The following is a 17219-nucleotide window of genomic DNA, read 5'->3' on the forward strand; positions in this document are numbered from 1 at the left end:
GATAATGCAATCATACACTTTTGTAGTGTTTACAGGCTTTGAAACAGTTTTCAAGGTACTTTCAAGCACCTTAACCCATATAATGCCTTGCATTTTCTTTTTATAAACACAAAGCTTTTTTCTTAGGGTTTACTCATAATTATGAGAAAACTCCAGCTGAGAAAAGAGAATTTTATTTTGGGTTAATTTCAGTTAAATTAATTGTTTTGTAAAGTGGAAATGAAGAAACACATTGAGGGGGATTAAGATTTGAAAAATAAACTTGAGGAGTGAGAGGCAAGGTGTACCCCTCGTCAGTTTTCAGAACCCTGAATGGGTCAAGTTGAAGTTAACTTCATTCAGCAGGTGGGTGTCTATATTGTTCTCCAGGCTTGATGATGGCTTTCACTCTTCTTTCATTTTTAACATAACTGTCCTCAGCGCAGGAGACTATTCTCTCATTTAGCTTCGTGACTCTTCAATATTGAAGGGAAGTGGCAGATATTGTGACTATCTGGCTGTTAATGCAAAGCTCCACTTGGTCTTGAAAGTAGCAAAAAGAAATAGAGCATGAAGTGTGGAAACTTACTCTTACTCAAGCTCAAGCTTGAATCAGCTACATAACCCCTATTAAACCTTAAACTACACAGACAGGACTCGCTGCCCTCCAGAAAACAGAAGTGATAGATGTGAGAGGCACTGGGACTTTCTTTTCTTGGCCAGGGTCCATGAGGTTCTTTCCACAGGCCATCTTTACTCTGTTCTGGGTCCCAGGAAGTGGGGAGGGTGGGAAGAGTAGGTTCTTGGTACTCAGGGCTTAATCCCTGTGGTTGGCCTGTGGCCATGCTGCTGCCTGGGCTCTGTCCCCTCCAGGTGACTGGCCCAGGCTGAGTTCCCCTTGGTAGGTGGGCTCTGGAGGAGAGAACCCCATTCCAGCCTTGAGGAAGGCAAGTATCATGACCCTTCCAGTAGGTAAGGGTATCAGCCTAGCCACAGGGAATTCCTTGGCTTGATCCCTCTCTGCCTCCACATCCAGGGAAATAGCTCTCAATTTTTTAATTTAATTTTTGTTTGAAATAAAGTCCTTAGTTAGCTAAAAAAATAAATAAATAGAAAAAGAAGAAAAGTATACAGAGTTAAATGAGGGATTTGACAGCTGATGCCATCTACAAGAATGTAATTATTTGGGAGATATAGAGTTGTCTAGTCAGATGAAACAAAGAATTTCCCAGGATTTGTTACTGAGATTTTCTTGTTCTGGGAAGAAAAAGGAAATAATTCCTTTTAGTTTGCATGGACTGATACCACCAAGTATATTTGTACAGATTCATCCTCTCTCATTTTCTCCAGCAGACCTTGATTATTAAATGCTTTGTCATTACATACAGACAGCATTTTGAGGAAAGGGTCTCTTATGTTGTTCATCTCCGTTTATTGCACAGACCGGCTCAGTGTTTCTTGCAATCCTTTTCAGTGGCTTTACAGATATCATGAAAGGAAGGCTCTCCAAGAATCACCTCGTTTGTAATTTCCTCTATTGATTGGCTTAGAATTATGGTTTATGGGTTCTTTTTTGTTTTGAGGGGGTTGTTGTTTTAAAGATTCTTATTTTTTTCAAACAAGAATAATGAATTCGGGGAAAGAGTTTGCTCAAACCAAAACGTTGGTTGCTTTATGGAAAATTTAAGGAAATGCTTATGTAAATCCAATGCTTACATTGTGCTTAAACAAAAGTCTGTTGGTAATATTAATATCAATATATATTTTCCTTTTCCTTCTGTTGGTAAGTCTTCCAGGAATTTTCACACCAAGATTTCTGAGTGTAGTCTGCAGAGGATTCTTTCATCAACTTGGCACAGATAGAAATATCATCTTGACCTTGTTTCTGAAGGATGTTTTAACCTTACTAATTAAGCAACCTCCACTGCTATTCAGTGAAGCTCTCTTGAGAGTGAAGAGCCTTTGATTTGGGAAATTTCCTAATTGGATAGGACCTCTCATCATAAACCAGTCATAACATGTTGATTATAGTTTTACCATTAGGAATTCCATTGCTTAACACAAATGGATTATAACAAGAATTTGATTAACCTAAGTCAATTTTGGCCTGGAGGTACTTGGAACCATTGACAAGATCAAGTTACCTTAGCAATCCAGGAGTCCAAGGAAAGAGGCCTTTGATTCATGATAGAAAAAAAAATGTACTATAGAGTTTGCATTTTTATGTAATAGCAATTTTCCAATAATGGCTAAAGTCTAATGCTCCTTTTCTCTCTCTCAACTTGTATTTAAAAAAATTTTTTTTGTTGTTATAAAAATATTCAGTACTCAAAATTGTATAAAGAATTCCCGAGATCCCTGGGTGGCTCATGGGATCCCTGGGTGGCTCAGCGGTTTAGCACCTTCCTTCAGCCTAGGGTGTGATCCTGGAGTCCTGGGATCGAGTCCCACGTCAGGCTCCTTGCATGGAGCCTGCTTCTCCCTCTGCCTGTCTCTCTGCCTCTCTCTCTGTGTGTGCATGTCTCTCATGAATAAATAAAATCTTAAAAAAAAAAGAATTCCCAGGTACCCATCATTCAGCCTCAATGGTACCAATATTTTGTGAATCTTGTGTCGTCAATCTCCTCTACTTCTGTGTTTTCTGGGGTGATTTAAAGCAAATCCCAGATACATTATTTTACCCATAAACACTTTAGTATTTGCCTCTGACAATCTATTTGTATGTTGTTAAAATAACTATAAATGCTAAAACTTACATTAGTGCTTTATGGTTTTAAAGTGTCTTATCTCATTAAGTTACAACAATCATTTGTTATATATTACTATTACTATTTAAAAAAAACACAGAGGTTTTTGAGTGTTGATGACATTCTCAAGGGCCACTGAATAGTGACACTGGGTTTTAAACTTGGGTCTCCTACAAATACTCAGTTCAGTTTTGTACTTCCCATGTATATGACCACATCAAGTAAAAGCCTTATTCCTTGGGTATTCAACTTCACCTGTTCTGCACAGAGGCTCCCTTCTTTTGGTCTTGTCATACCTGAGAATCATCTAAAGAACGCTGAGAGTAGCCAGAGAAAAGTGGTCATTGGAGATAGGTCTTTTTATTTTGATGTTTTGACATCTGGGGTCTTGGTGGCCCTGGAGAGACTGCTGTTTCCAGGGCTCCAGTTCCCAGAAAGAGTAAAGGACTTACCTGCAAGTGTGGTTTTCATATGCAAACCAACCAATCCAAAGCCCATAACACCCTACCCACCTTCTTTACTTTGTTCTTACACTCCAGGCCCAATCACTGCAGGGCTAGGTATCAGACAACTAGGGAGAGCCCCTGTACCCTAAAGCCCACCAAAATTATCCAAACTAACTAATCCTAAACCTGCTTACCCTGCCTCACCCCTTCCTTCCCATGGAAACCACATAAAGGCTCTGTTGTTTCCCCATGTAGTCCAGTGTCATGTGGTGTGCCCCACCTCTTAGGAACTGTTGGTCTATTGGCCTCCTTCTATTTGGATGATAATAAAACCTACATTTTATTAAAGATTTTATTTATTTATTTGAGAGAGAGCGAGAGAGCATGAGCAGCGGGGAGGGGCAGAGGGAGAAGCAGTCTCTCCACTGAGCAGGGAGCCCGACTTGGGGCCTGATTCCAGGATCTCAGGATTATGACCCAAGCCAAAGGCAGACACCCAACCAAGTGAGGCACCCAGGTGCCCTTAAAACTTATATTTTAAAACAAGATGGTGAAAGTTGAGTAAAATCTCTTGAGACTAATATCAAGGCCTTTCTAAGATCAGCCAAGCTTAGCTAGAAGCAGGTGAGGGTTCAGGGTCAGGTATCAGATCGGAGAGAATAGCCATCAGCACTGGCAATGAGCTCAAACACAGATGAACAACATCATAGTTGAATGGCAACAGGCAATCATTACCTTGCTGTCTTCCCGAGGTGGGTTGAATTCCAGGAGGAATTATATTCTTTCTTAGGTATGAATGTCATCTCAAATGCATTTTCTTAAGGATGAGGAAGGCAGCATTTCTTTGCACCCTGATGTTGATGTGTCCCCAGTATTTCTTTCCTCAGGCTACCATTCCCGCTGGTCCTGCCTATCCCATTTTCCCTTGCAATAGCCAACAGGGAAGGACTGTATCTGAGGTTTTCAGTACCCGACTCTACTTCAAATGTCTCTTCTCTGAGATTCTAGTTCTCAAGCTAATGCTTGCATATCCAGCTCAGTGTCTACTTCAGGTAGAATTTTAGATCAGGCACCATAGACTTCTCTAAATTTACTATCTTCATTTTACAGATTAGGAAACTGAGCTTTGGAGAGGTAAAGGACTGGTTTTAAGAAAACAAGCTGCAAAAAAAGTAGAGGCCTTTGCCACATTCCCTTACTACAGCTGGTAATTTTCAGTAAAATTTGACTTCTATTCACTATAGATCAGATCTCAGCATAACAAGTTCTAGCGGACTACTAGTTGGCCATAGCACAATTGATATAATAAATATTTATTTAGATAACTGGGAAATGACTTTCTTATGAAAAAATGTTCTTATAATCATTTATATCACATTTCATTCTAATTCTGATACTGTCATATGCTAGATTTTTCTGACTTTTGCTTCCATCTATACAAATATACTCACAAACTCCACTAACACCCAACATAAACACACCCCATGTCTGAACACTCACTCTCCTTTTGCCCTTTTATTTTTTAAAGATTTTATCCATTTATTCATGAGAGACACAAAGAGAGGCAGAGACATGGGCAGAGGGAGAAGCAGGCTCCTCGCAGGGACCTTAATGCGAAACTCGATCCCAGGACCCTGGGATCCTGCCTTCAGCTGAATGCAGACATTCAACCACTGAACCACCCAGGTGCCCCAGAATAGAAGTATTTGGCTGCCTTGCTCTTACTGCCAAGAGTGTAGGTTCCCTGGCTTTAAAATATCTACACCTGCAGACCCTGAACATTGGGAAAGTCCCCAAGCTTTCTGAGGCCTGCCTGGTCAGGAGCCTGGAGTTATGAGAAATAACTACACCTAATGTTGCTGGCCTCAAAATGGTGAGACTTCTTGGACCCAGACTTGTAATGAAGTCTCTATGTTCCTATGTTTCCAGAACATAAAACTAGTAGTGCTTCTATAGCTTTCCAACCTCATTATGAAGTAATGTGGCAAGATGTGCACTTAAGAAGGGGAAAGAATCCCATAGTATCAGGATAGAAAAGGTTTGGATATCAGATTATTTTTTCTATTCAAAACAATACATTAAACTGGAGAAGCAAATATGATTTCCTTAAGGAAACAGCGCCATGCAGTTATAGAGCAGACGACAGACTTAAAAGTCAACCCATTAACTGGATCTTTTGCCACTTCTGTAACTGAACCAATATTTACAGTAATTCAATAAAACTCTTGAACAAACAAGAGATAATGATGATAGTTATCATTTATTGAGCCCCTCCCATATTCCAGGAACTGTACAAGGCATTTGTTACATGCATTATTTCATTAGCTTCCCATCTTATCTTCCCTGTGGGAGAAGAAATATTATCCTGAATTATCAAGTAGAGTCATTGTAGTTTTGGGTATTGAAAGAAATACGGTACAGGTCACAAAGCCTGTATGCCTGGACCCAGGTGTGCTGATTCCCTACCTGACTCTTCCCACCCCCCCCCCCATATCCTCTGATTTCTGTCTATGAGGAAGGACAAGGCAGGCTGACTTCTCCCTCCAGATATGATGAGCCAAAAGGTTGACATGACCATGGGACATGGTCACAAACTGAATATGAACTGCAATTCTGTGAACTTGGAGTGGATACTTCTGGCTGAGAACATATTGTCATCATGTCTGGTTGACTGCAAGCCAGTGAAAAGGTGATCTGTTGTAAGCAGTTGAATTAAAACTTTTTGTGCTCAGTTTTCTCTTTTAGAGCTGCAATCTTGAGCTCTGAAGTGTTTTTGCCTTGAACACTGCTCTGAATGATGTAATGAGAGAAGGACAATACTACATTTCTTTCTCTTTTAATCAAAATGCCATGCCCTTGAAAAGAATTCTCCATTGAAAGTTGACAGTCTGCTCTTAGTTCACTTGATGATGTATTTAGATATGTTTGGGGAAGTCTTTAAGTCAAAAATCTTAGTCTCTTTTTATTCAAAACAGCAAACTCATAGTAACAATAGCTTAATCTTAGTTAATTTCTAGACATTCTCTTTTTAATCCATGAAAAGCTCCCAAATTAGCATTATGTGTGCCATGTTGGATTACTTGGTATCCTAAATGAGGTGATGGATGCTGTACAAATGCAGAGCCTATTACTTAAATTACGTGAGTCTAGTTTAAGAAATGCTGTATCACTATCAATTTTGAGGTTCCTTAGTTAATCTAAGTATAATCAGGGATAAGCACTTCTAAGACTCTCTGATTTATAAATTTTAGGGCATTGGGGATTCTATAAATTTTGGCACTAAAGGAGGCATACAGGATCACAGATTTGGAGCCCCGTCCCCAAAAGTCTTGGGGCTCTGGGTGTTGATCATGAAGCAAGGCACAGTTGCTAAAATACGGTCAGTGCTCTGTAAATTTGGGGTAACTTAATGACTGGGTTGAAACTAGACTATGAAGGCTATATCACAGTAAATAATGTCAATTGAAATTTTGTGAGACAAGTCTCATTTGGTGGGGTCTTCTTATATTTAAAAGCTTTGCCTAGGGCAACCCTGGTGGCTCAGGGGTTTAGCGCCGCCTTCGGCCCAGGGCCTGATCCTGCAGACCCTGGTTTGAGTCCCATGTCAGGCTCCCTGCCTGGAGCCTGTTTCTCCCTCTGCCTGTGTCTCTGGCTCTCTCTCTCTCTCTCTCTCTCTCTCTCTCTCTCTCTCATAAATAAATAAATAAATAAATAAATAAATAAATAAATCTTAAAAACAAAAAAACAAACTTTGCCTAGAATTACTTTAAAATGAATAGCTACTTCCTAATTTGCTACTGTTTAAGTTTGACTTTCTCTTATAAAACGTTTCCTCAAAGTGTGGATCAGCTGAGTGTATGGGAAAATGAAAATCACCTAGCATAACATGGATCCTGGACAGGATCTCTCCTGTGATTTTCCATTTTCTTGTGCCCTGGAAAGTCAAAGACCCTTTATGATGTTCTCTAAATGTCAAGTCTTTCACTAAATTCTTAAGAGAGTTGCAATGGAAGAAAGGTAGCTCTCTTTGCTCTTGAAACTGTAGGCTTTGTGGCCCAGATAGAGCTCAAGGTTTGAAAAGTGGGCTCTGCATTCACTCACATAAAGAGCAGAAATGTATATGTGCACTTAAACCAGACACTAAGCAGTAAAGGCAATAAATATTACAGCATAAATATGAAACATCATAAGTAAATGCACAGATGATAGAACATGTATAGATACGGATCTAGGTAAAAACACAGAGATGGATAGTTGTAAGAGTTGGAGAGGATCGTAGGACTTGACTTCCCCTTCTCTGTGGGTGTGAACATCCATACACATGTAGAGGGATAGGACTTCTAAGATCCTGTTCTATTATAAATTATGAAAAGGAAAATCTGAGTCTGTGTTCATTCAGTGCCTAGCACCACCCTACTTGCAATTAGGTGATTATTATTGATTTTTCCTGATAATGATAATGTTAGGGAGATGAATAAAATCTTCCTATTAAGATAGTACTCAATAGTCATTAATATGATGGTGATTAAACCATAATGAGCAGTGGTTAAAATAAGCAGAAAAATCACACAGATACACAGTGTTAATCACAAGTTAGATCTGATTTTCCCGTCTAGTTCCAGTTGATGCATTTCGATCCTTCATAACACCTCAACTTCTTCACATCTCATAACTCATCTTATTTTAATAATAACCTAGAACTGAACCTACTAGGTCTAAACTTGGCATTCTTTTTAGAATCGTACAACTAATTCCACTTTATATCATTAGTTTATCAGAGTCTTTCTTCCTAATTTTATTAACAGAGAACCTCAGTGCTTGCATCAGATGACTGACTTTTACCAGTTTAGTTCTTAACCAAAAGTACTTTTGGTAAAAATGCAGGCTTCGGAACCATCACCTCTAGATTTGACTCTGCTTTGCCACATCCTTAGGGGCAGCCTCAGCAAGACATTTCACTCCCAGGTGCACACTTTCCTTATTGTAAAGTAGTGATCCTAACGTATATTTTGTAGGACCACTGTGAGGCTTAGAGCTGGTGCATATGAAGTGACTAGCTCAGATCTGACACACCTCAGGCAGTCCTCAAATGAGAACTACTAATACGATGATGATAATAATGCATCTGAAAAAAATGCACATTTTAGTCATTAACACTCTTGACTCATTGCCCTGTCTTTTCTGTGCAGAGAGCCCTGGGCTGGAAAAGAAAATCTTGTTTGTTTCCTCTTGCAGGTGAGAGATCGGATTGTCCAACTCATTGTGACATAGTGTCCTAAGCTGGACAGGCTGGCCCTCAGCTCCTGCTCTCGATAACAGACAGGAGCTTGGTGGAAATCAGTACCCATTTGCTAACCCTCAGGTAATCTCTCCTCTGTGAGCATTGCAATCAGACCCCAGCAAAGTAGTCACATTGTTCTTTAGCACCATGGTTTGGTCTGTGGAGTTTTCTTCAGTTAAATCACCAAAAGAACAAATATACTCTTGTAGATGGATGAATGAGAAGCCGGGGTTCTGCCTCATACATTTTTTGTGTCTTGGTAAAGCAGCCAGAGTTCTTCTGTGAGGTGACCTGACCCATCAACGCTGACTGGAATAGAATGAATCAGAAAGGAATGGATGCACAGTCTGGGGATCTGTGAGATTTTGTCTGACCAAAGATTTTTCTGAAGGGCAAATTTACGATATGATTCCAATAACAGCACCATGACCATTCTACATTCCTAATGGGCCTGTCTTCCCATATCAGTAAATGGTTCTAACCTCTTCTTCCTTTCACCCTCAAATGTAAGTCAAGAATGGGGATGGTGAGAAGAGGTGAGGGGAAGACCAAGCAGTCATAGAGAACATGCCCTCCCTAACAGAAGCCCCCTTACCAAAGAGTGTTCACCAGAAAAAGGCATGGCATTAAAGCTGATGCTCTAAAGGGTCTGAGCCACAACACTGTTTACTTAATTTATACCCATCTCATGACCAGTTTCTCCACTTTCTTTTAACTCAAAATTACACAGCTGCAAAGGACATGGAGGACAACCTGTTATATATTTATATAATATAATGTTATTAGCCTTTCTTCCAGTTACCATTTCTGTATATCAAACCACCCTGAAATCAAGTGGTATAAAATGACCATTTTATTACATTCATAGATTCTGTGGTGTATGAATTTGAACAACGAATGGGAATGATAGCTCATCTCTGTTCTACAATGTCTGGGGCCTCAGCTGGGAAGACTGAAAGGGCCTAGAATCATCTGGAGGCTCTCTTACATGCTTGACATCTGGATAGGGATGACTTGATCTCTGTACTGAGCTGATACTGATCACTGAAGAGCTTACACATGGCCTTTCCCTATGGTCTTACCGCATGGCAGCCCCAAGACAGTGGTATTTCCTACATGGCAGCTCAGGGCTCTAGCAAATGTATCCCCAGGAAGCAAGGTGGAAGCTGCATCACTCTGTATGAACTAACCTTGGAATTCATTTAATAACATTTCCTCTGTACTCTACTGATGGAAGTAGTGAATAAGTGTGTCCAGTTTTATAGGGGAGGGCACGTAGATCTTACCTCTCAACTGGAGGATTGTCAAAAAGTTTTACAACCATTAAAAAAAATGGCCATTGCCCATTCTATAGTTGAGGCATGTAAGGCAATATTAAAAACTTTCATATAACTTCTAAATTAATTATAGATTTATAATTTTTGAGCTGAAGAAAACCTTAAAGATCCCTCTAATCCAAACATTTGTTTAAAAAATGAGGACATTATCAATACCAGAGAGGTGCTGTGACTTGCCCAAGCTCACACAGCTGGGCAATGGCAGGGCTGGGGTCAGATCCCAGATCATCTGACCAACAAGTGTTCTCTCCATTAGACTTAATGAGTATCAGCAACTGAGCAACACTCACTACAAACAGCTGTGATGGAAGAGAACTTCGGAATAGCAAATGACACTGGCAGCATCAACAATTGCACAAAATAGGGATCCCTGGGTGGTGCGGCGCTTTGGCTCCTGCCTTTGGCCCAGGGCACGATCCTGGAGACCCAGGATCGAATCCCACATCGGGCTCCCGGTGCATGGAGCCTGCTTCTCCCTCTGCCTGTGTCTCTGCGCCTCTCTCTCTCTCTCTCTGTGACTATCATAAAAACAAAAAAACAAAAACGATTGCACAAAATAGTGACGACCACCACTGCTGAAAAATGGCGGATGGAGTAACAGCTGGGAAATCCAGCAATATGCCACCTCTTTAATAATACTGCCTTCTATTGGATTAGCACTTTCACAGACACAAATATTTAATGCCAAAATAACTCTAAATGATAAACAGTTATTCCCATTTTTTTTTCCCGAAGGGAAACTGGGGCTCACAGGAATTAACTTGTCCAAATTTGCCTAATTAGTAAATGGCACTGTGGGCCTCTGCACCAAGTCATCTGGCTGCACAGCCTATGCTATATTTTCCCCGGCAGGAAAGCTGTTTTATTTTTCTATTTCTCTTAAAAGATTTTATTTATTTGAGAGAGAGAGTAGTAGAGAGAGAGAGAGAACAAGCAGTGGGGAGGGGTAGAGGGCAAAGGGAGAAGTAGAATCCCTGCTAAGCAGGGAGCCCTACATGGGGCTCGACCCCAGGACCCTGTGATCATGACCTGAGCTGATGGAAGACACTTAACCGACTGAACTGCCCAGGTGCCCAGGAAAACTGTTTTAATCTTTAATATGCAACATAAGTAGATAGGGGTACCCTAAATCTAAGTACGTTTGCCTTCTATATGGGGAGGGGGTGGAGGTCATGGAATTCATCAGAGACAAGGACACAGAACCAGCACCGTTGACTCCAGCACCTGCATCTGTCTCATGAGCCTTCCATGTCTTAAGAATTGTCCTGTTTCTTTTAGAAAAGAGAAAGGGAGTAAAAGACAAGCAATGCCATTCCTGCTGCTAGAAATGCACCCCCTTTTTAAAAAGATGTTATTTATTTATCACGAGAGACACAGAGAGGGGCAGAAGGAGAAGCAGGCTCTCTGTGAGGAGCCCAATACAGGACTCGATCCCAGGACCCCGGGATCATGACCTGAGCCAAAGGCAGACGCTCAAACACTGAGCTACCCTGGCATCCCAAAATATACCCTTTCATATGGGCTTCTACTGCTGGCTTCCAGGAAAGCCAAGCAGAGGCATCCAGAAGTGCTTATCTGCTTCCCTGGAGAAGCAAGGCAGGTAAGTTATGGTGGTTTCTGAAAATAAGACTCTAGAAGACCCTGGAGGTGATTTTTGCCTCATTAGCTTGAAAGGTGATAAACTGACTAAGGTGACTTTAGAGTTTAAACAAAAGAAGAAAAAAGATTAATAGCATAGAATATAAAGAATATAAACAAGTTAAGATATAGTTATTATTATATCTGTGTAGATGTTTATATTACAAGCCCTTCTCTCTAACGAAAGCTGAAGCTATTTTTGCTCTTGAAAAAGTTTGACAATGATTTCTCATATAGTTTTTCATTTAGAAGACTTTTTATTCTATTTCTTGATTCTGATACTTAAAAATACTTAAATGATGGGACGCCTGGGTGACTCAGTCAGGTAGGTGTCTGCCTTTGGCTTGGGTCCTGGGATCAAGCTCCGAGTTGGGCTTCCTGCTTAGTGGGGAGTCTGTTTCTCCCTCTTCCTCTCCCCCTGCTCATACTCTCTCTCTCAAATAAATAAATAAAATCTTAAAAAAAATACTTACATGAAAGCAGCAAAAACATTTGAGCTTTGTTTGAACTCTGATCATGGAAATCTGGTTTATATTATCTTTAGTACCTTTTAAAATAACTCTCGGGGATCCCTGGGTGGCTCAGCGGTTTAGCATCTGTCTTTGGCCCAGGGCGCAATTCTGGAGTCCCGGGATCGAGTCCCGTGTCTGGCTCCTGGCATGGAGCCTGCTTCTCCCTCCTCCTGTGTCTCTGCCTCTCTCTCTCTCTCTCTGTGTCTATCATGAATAAATAAATAAATCTTAAAAAATAAATAACTCTCATGATCAGAAAAGTCTATGAAATTCTAAGTAAGACTACACTTGTTTAGATATTTCAAGTTCACGGTACTTAACCAAGTTGATGTGGGGGACATAGTAGACAAAGCTCTATCTCTAGGAAAGTAAGACTTGAGCAAAGCACAATGTGATTTGAGTTGCTATGTGTCTTCTTTCTAACAGCAAAATTCCATTGAAGCGTCCTCTCCACTCTGTTTAGTTAAATATGAAGCTAATGTTCCTTCATATAGATATATCACCTCTTGACCTGCTAGCTAGGAGAGGGGAAACTGAGTGTATAAACTTATGAAAAGCTCCTACTAAAGCTTTTACTTAAACTCTACGGGTATCTCAATGTGAATGGATGCCAACAGGTAACCAATACAGGAATCCATGCATTGGCAAGAAGCTGCCACCGGCTCAAATATCTAGACCTAAGCTCTACAGGAATAAGCCAAAGAGGGTAGGGAAATTGCAGATTATCCTTTTTTTATCCAGTTGCCTTATGAAAATGAACCCTGAGTTAATTATCCATTTCAGTTCATCATTTTAAGGGCACCTTAAATGTAGTCTATAATGTAGACAATGATATGGTAGGCCAAGAGGAATCTGTATAGATTCTTAAAAGAGTAAATCCTTGATAAATGAAAATATGAATAGAAGAGACTTATCCAATCAACTGACAGAAGAGTTGTTTGCCTAGAGGGATATATATACCAAGGGTGTATTATGTAGAGTCTGGTATCCACTCCTCCAAACTTGGAATTAAAATATGGTCATAACTATTCACATTTCTAATTAATTGCTCATTTTAGCCATTCTCATATATAAGAAATCCATTTTCCTCCTCTTTGGACTGCCTCCTAATTATCCTGGAACAGGCTAATTAGTGAGGCTTACATGATTGAAGGAGGAGGTAGTCTATCTAGCTTCTCCCATGTGGAGAGACTGGAAGCTCATGAGTCCACTATTGTCATTGCTTCCTGCTGCCCCAAGGGATGATGCCAGGGTCCCCTGCAGCAGTGATGCTTATGAAGCCAGATCTCCACTGAAGCCAATGGAGTTCTATGAGGGAGAATGAGCTCAATACCTCACATCTAAGCAGTGTACCCCAAGACTGAGATCTTAAGATTGTCCTATTGGTGTTTAGTGTCTTCAATTCCCTTGCACAGCTACCTCCCAGGGTAGTAGTTGACTGATTACAGCTGGTCCTGACACTGACATTTGTCAACTCGTGGTTCTTGCACTGCTATCTTTCTTTTCTCTCTGGTCAGCATTTTTTCTTACACCCTCAAATCATAATTGCCCTTCCCCAGGATATTAGAACTCACAGACCAGTCTTCCAATGGAGGCTATCTTCCAAGAGGCCCTACAATTACCAATCTGAGGGAGAGTCTCACTTATGCCAGGGCATGGGACTAGCTTCACTAATGTTGAATAAAGTCAAAAGGAATAATATAGTACACAGAAATGGTGTACTCTGAACCATTGCTCCCTTACAACATAGCCTTACAGTATAGTCTAGCACATGCTAACCTACTCTTTAGAGTGTGTATGCTCTCTGCACAGGCTACCATAACAAAATGCCATAGGTTGGGTGGTTTAAACAACATAATTTTATTTCTCATAGCCTTGGAGGCTGGGAAGTTCAAGATTAAGTATGGCAGCATGGGATTCTGGTGAGAACTCTCTTTTCCTAGCTTGCAGATGGTTGCCTTTGTGCAGTATTCTCACATGATGGGGAGGAGGGGGAGCCAAGCAAGCTCTCTGGAGTCTCTTCTTATAGGAGCACTATTCCTATCATAAGGCCTTGTCTTCATGACCTAATCTGAACCCATTTGTTTCCCAAAGGCCCCATTTCCAAATACCATGTCAGTGGGAGTTAGTGCTTCAACATATGAATTTTGGAGAATTATAATTCAGTTCATAGCAGGATGGCCTTTTTATTTTTTGTCTTCAGTGTTCTCCCTGTAATGTTGCTTCTACTGCAATACTCACCACTTATTAGTCAGATATATCTATTTTTTCTTACTGCATTCCTGGGCCCTAAGCAAGTCTAGGGATGTGATAAAATGCCCATTTTAATGACTCTTAAAATTTGATCACAGTTAATATTAGATAGATAATATTCTATCATTGCAGTAGCCAGCTCCCAAAATAGCCCCCAAGGATTCCCAGCTTCTGGAATTCAGCCCTGTATCATCCCTTCGAACACTATTATATTAGACTTGGTCTGTGAGACCAACAGAACACAGCAGAAATGATAGCATCTCACATCACAGAGTAGGTGATAACATTCTTCCCCTTTTTCATTATTTCTTGTGGGGAAAGCCAGCTGTCACATCATAGGGACACTCAGGCAATCTTAGGGTGAAGTCCACATGGTGAGGAACTAAATTCCCTGGTATATTTTAGCAAATATGTTCGTGAGCTCTGAATGGGCCGTCTTGTAAAAAAAAAAAAAAAAAAAAAAAGGATTTTAAGGGATTAAGTCTACTTCTTTACATCTCTCATAACACCCAGAACATTTAGTTCACCATGAGGTCGTTAGTAAGCCTAAGTCATTCTTGGTCGCTTAAAGCATCTTCATTGCCAAAGATACCTAAAAATATTTTTTTAATAAAAATAATAAAACAAATGTAGAGGGGATATTAGTTTGGCATGGGTGCAGTGTGAAGGGTAACGTGCACAGCAATAATTACTGTTTGAGGTTTTACAACATCATGAAGGATGCTTCAATTATTTCATCTTATGAAAACTGATTTTATATCTATAAAATAATAGAATAATCAAATTTATAGAAAATCAACTTCCTAATGATTGTAAGAAGTCAATGGATTCTCCACTTCTAGAAATTATTAGTGTTTTGTTTTTAGTTTGTAGTGAAGTAGGAGGGTGGAGTAATGGCTGTGGTTTCCTGGAAGCAGTTTTATTTTCCTGGAAGCATCAAATAATGTTCTGGTACCTATTTGTTGTTATTGGTACATATCTTTAAAATGTTTCAAATAAAAGATTGCTCTGTGATTAAGTCTTCACTCCCTAGAATCACAAAGCTGAGTATTCTAGGAACAGACGGGACAGAGCAATTCCTATCATTGAGTCTAGCTGGCATACTTTAAAAAATATCATAAATTCAAAATAATTAGGTGAGCTGTTTGCAGCGAGGGATAGGAAATGACATCCAAGACAAGTGCTTCCTTCAAGTTACTTGCCACTGAATTTGAGAAAAAGTATCTGTCTCACACACACACACACACACACACACACACACACACACACGCAAATCTAAATGGTATACACATCCTTTGAAAAAGAAAAAGAAGCTTTAAAGGGGGGGTGACTTTTGGGAAAGAGTTTAACCTCAGATAATCCTTGCAGGACTTGGCGGGATTCAGGTGGGCAGAGGAGAGGAAAAGGGAGTCTAGGCAAGAAGAGATTCTTCCACATCGTGATTTTTTTAAAAACAGGTTATGGGGATCCCTGGGTGGTTCTGCGGTTTAGAGCCGCCTTTGGCTCAGGGTGTGATCCTGGAGTCCCGGGATTGAGTCCCACGTCGAGCTCCCTGCATGGAGCCTGCTTCCTTCTCTCTCTCTCTCTCTCTCTCTCTCTCTCTGTCTCATGAATAAAGAAAATATTAAAAAAATAAAACACATAAAAACCGGTTATATTTGCCCAAAGCTTCCTTATGAATCGGATCATCGCAATCCTGGAAGATGCTTAGGGCAGGTGGTAATAGTTCCGCTTGCTGAGTAAGACCTATTAAGCCAGAAAGCTACTTGAGAACTTTCCAAGTTTGTTATATAGGAGGGAACTTGAAACATTGTAGCCAGCTGTGATTAAATGCAAAATGAATCCTGCAAAGCCTCAAGTATTTGCTATGTGGCTCTTTAAGAAAAAGTGTTCTAACCACCAACTTAGGACGTTCAAAATAAGAGAAAATATTTTTAGTTTATTATAATAAAATCAAGATATGGCACTAGTTATGAATCATCCCATAAATAGTTTTGTGTATGTCACTTTTCCATCTAAACATATGCCATGTTCTCCTAATTAACCATCTTTCCAAAAACATTCTGATGTTTGCTTGGTATCTCATTACGCAAATGCGATATAATTAATTTAAGTATTATCTTCTTGTTGGGCATATAGATTGCTTCTAATTTTACTTATCAAAAATAATAGTGAAAAATATCTTTGTACACAAATATTTGCATCTTCCATTACTTCATTCATATAAAGCCCCCAAAATAGGATAGATTGTTCAGAAAATTGTGAAATCAACATTTTTAAGGCTTTTAAATAAATATTGCTAAAGTGCTCTCTGAAAGGCTGTACAATTGTATTCTTCCAATAGCAGTGTACGGAGGTGCCTGTTTGCCACATCACTGGAAACCTCAGTGCTCTCTTACATATATAGCAAACATTACGGAGGGAGTATCTTAATTTGTTTTGCTGATGATTCTTGATATAAAAATTTTAAATATTCTCAATGGCATTTTGCATTTCTTGATTTTATTTTCTATTTTGTGTGTGTGTGTGTGTGTGTGTGTGTGGTCTTTACCATTGAAACATACATCTTGCTGGGCAGCTGGGTGGCTTAGTCAGGTAAGCCTCTGCTTTTGGTTTGGGTCGTGGTCTTGGGGTCCTGGGATTAAGCCCTGCATCCAGCTCCCTGCTCACTGGGGAATCTGCTTCTCCCTCTCCCTCTGCCCCTCGCCCTACTTGTGCTCTCTCTCAAATAATAAAATCCTTAAAAAATAAACATATGTCTTGCTTCATAGATTTGTAATATTCTTTATAGATATTATGGTATTAAAGCTGGTTTTAAAAAATTTTGTAGGTATTTGTCCAAGTACACCGTTTTGTGAAAAGTCTTCCAGTCGATTCTCTTAGGTATTCTTGATATACCAAATGTATTTTAAGGTAGACTACATGAATATGTACAAAATATACATATTTTAAATGTAATGTGTTACAATGTAATGTTACAATGATAAACATATACCACTCTATTTTTCTAGAGCTAAACTGCTTGA

General features: G+C 39.8%; 1 long non-coding RNA gene across 1 annotated transcript in view; it reads right to left on the reverse strand.

Moving 5' to 3' along the window:
* Positions 1-246: 246 nt before the first annotated feature.
* LOC129500180 (uncharacterized) overlaps positions 247-17219 on the reverse strand; it is a 33457-nt gene continuing 16484 nt past the window's right edge. The window contains exon 3 of the long non-coding RNA XR_008662510.1: positions 247-522. This is a non-coding gene — a long non-coding RNA (uncharacterized LOC129500180). The remainder of the gene's footprint in view (positions 523-17219) is intronic.

This window comes from Nyctereutes procyonoides, unplaced genomic scaffold, assembly GCF_905146905.1.
Source record: "Nyctereutes procyonoides isolate TBG_1078 unplaced genomic scaffold, NYPRO_anot_genome, whole genome shotgun sequence".
NCBI lineage: Eukaryota > Metazoa > Chordata > Mammalia > Carnivora > Canidae > Nyctereutes > Nyctereutes procyonoides.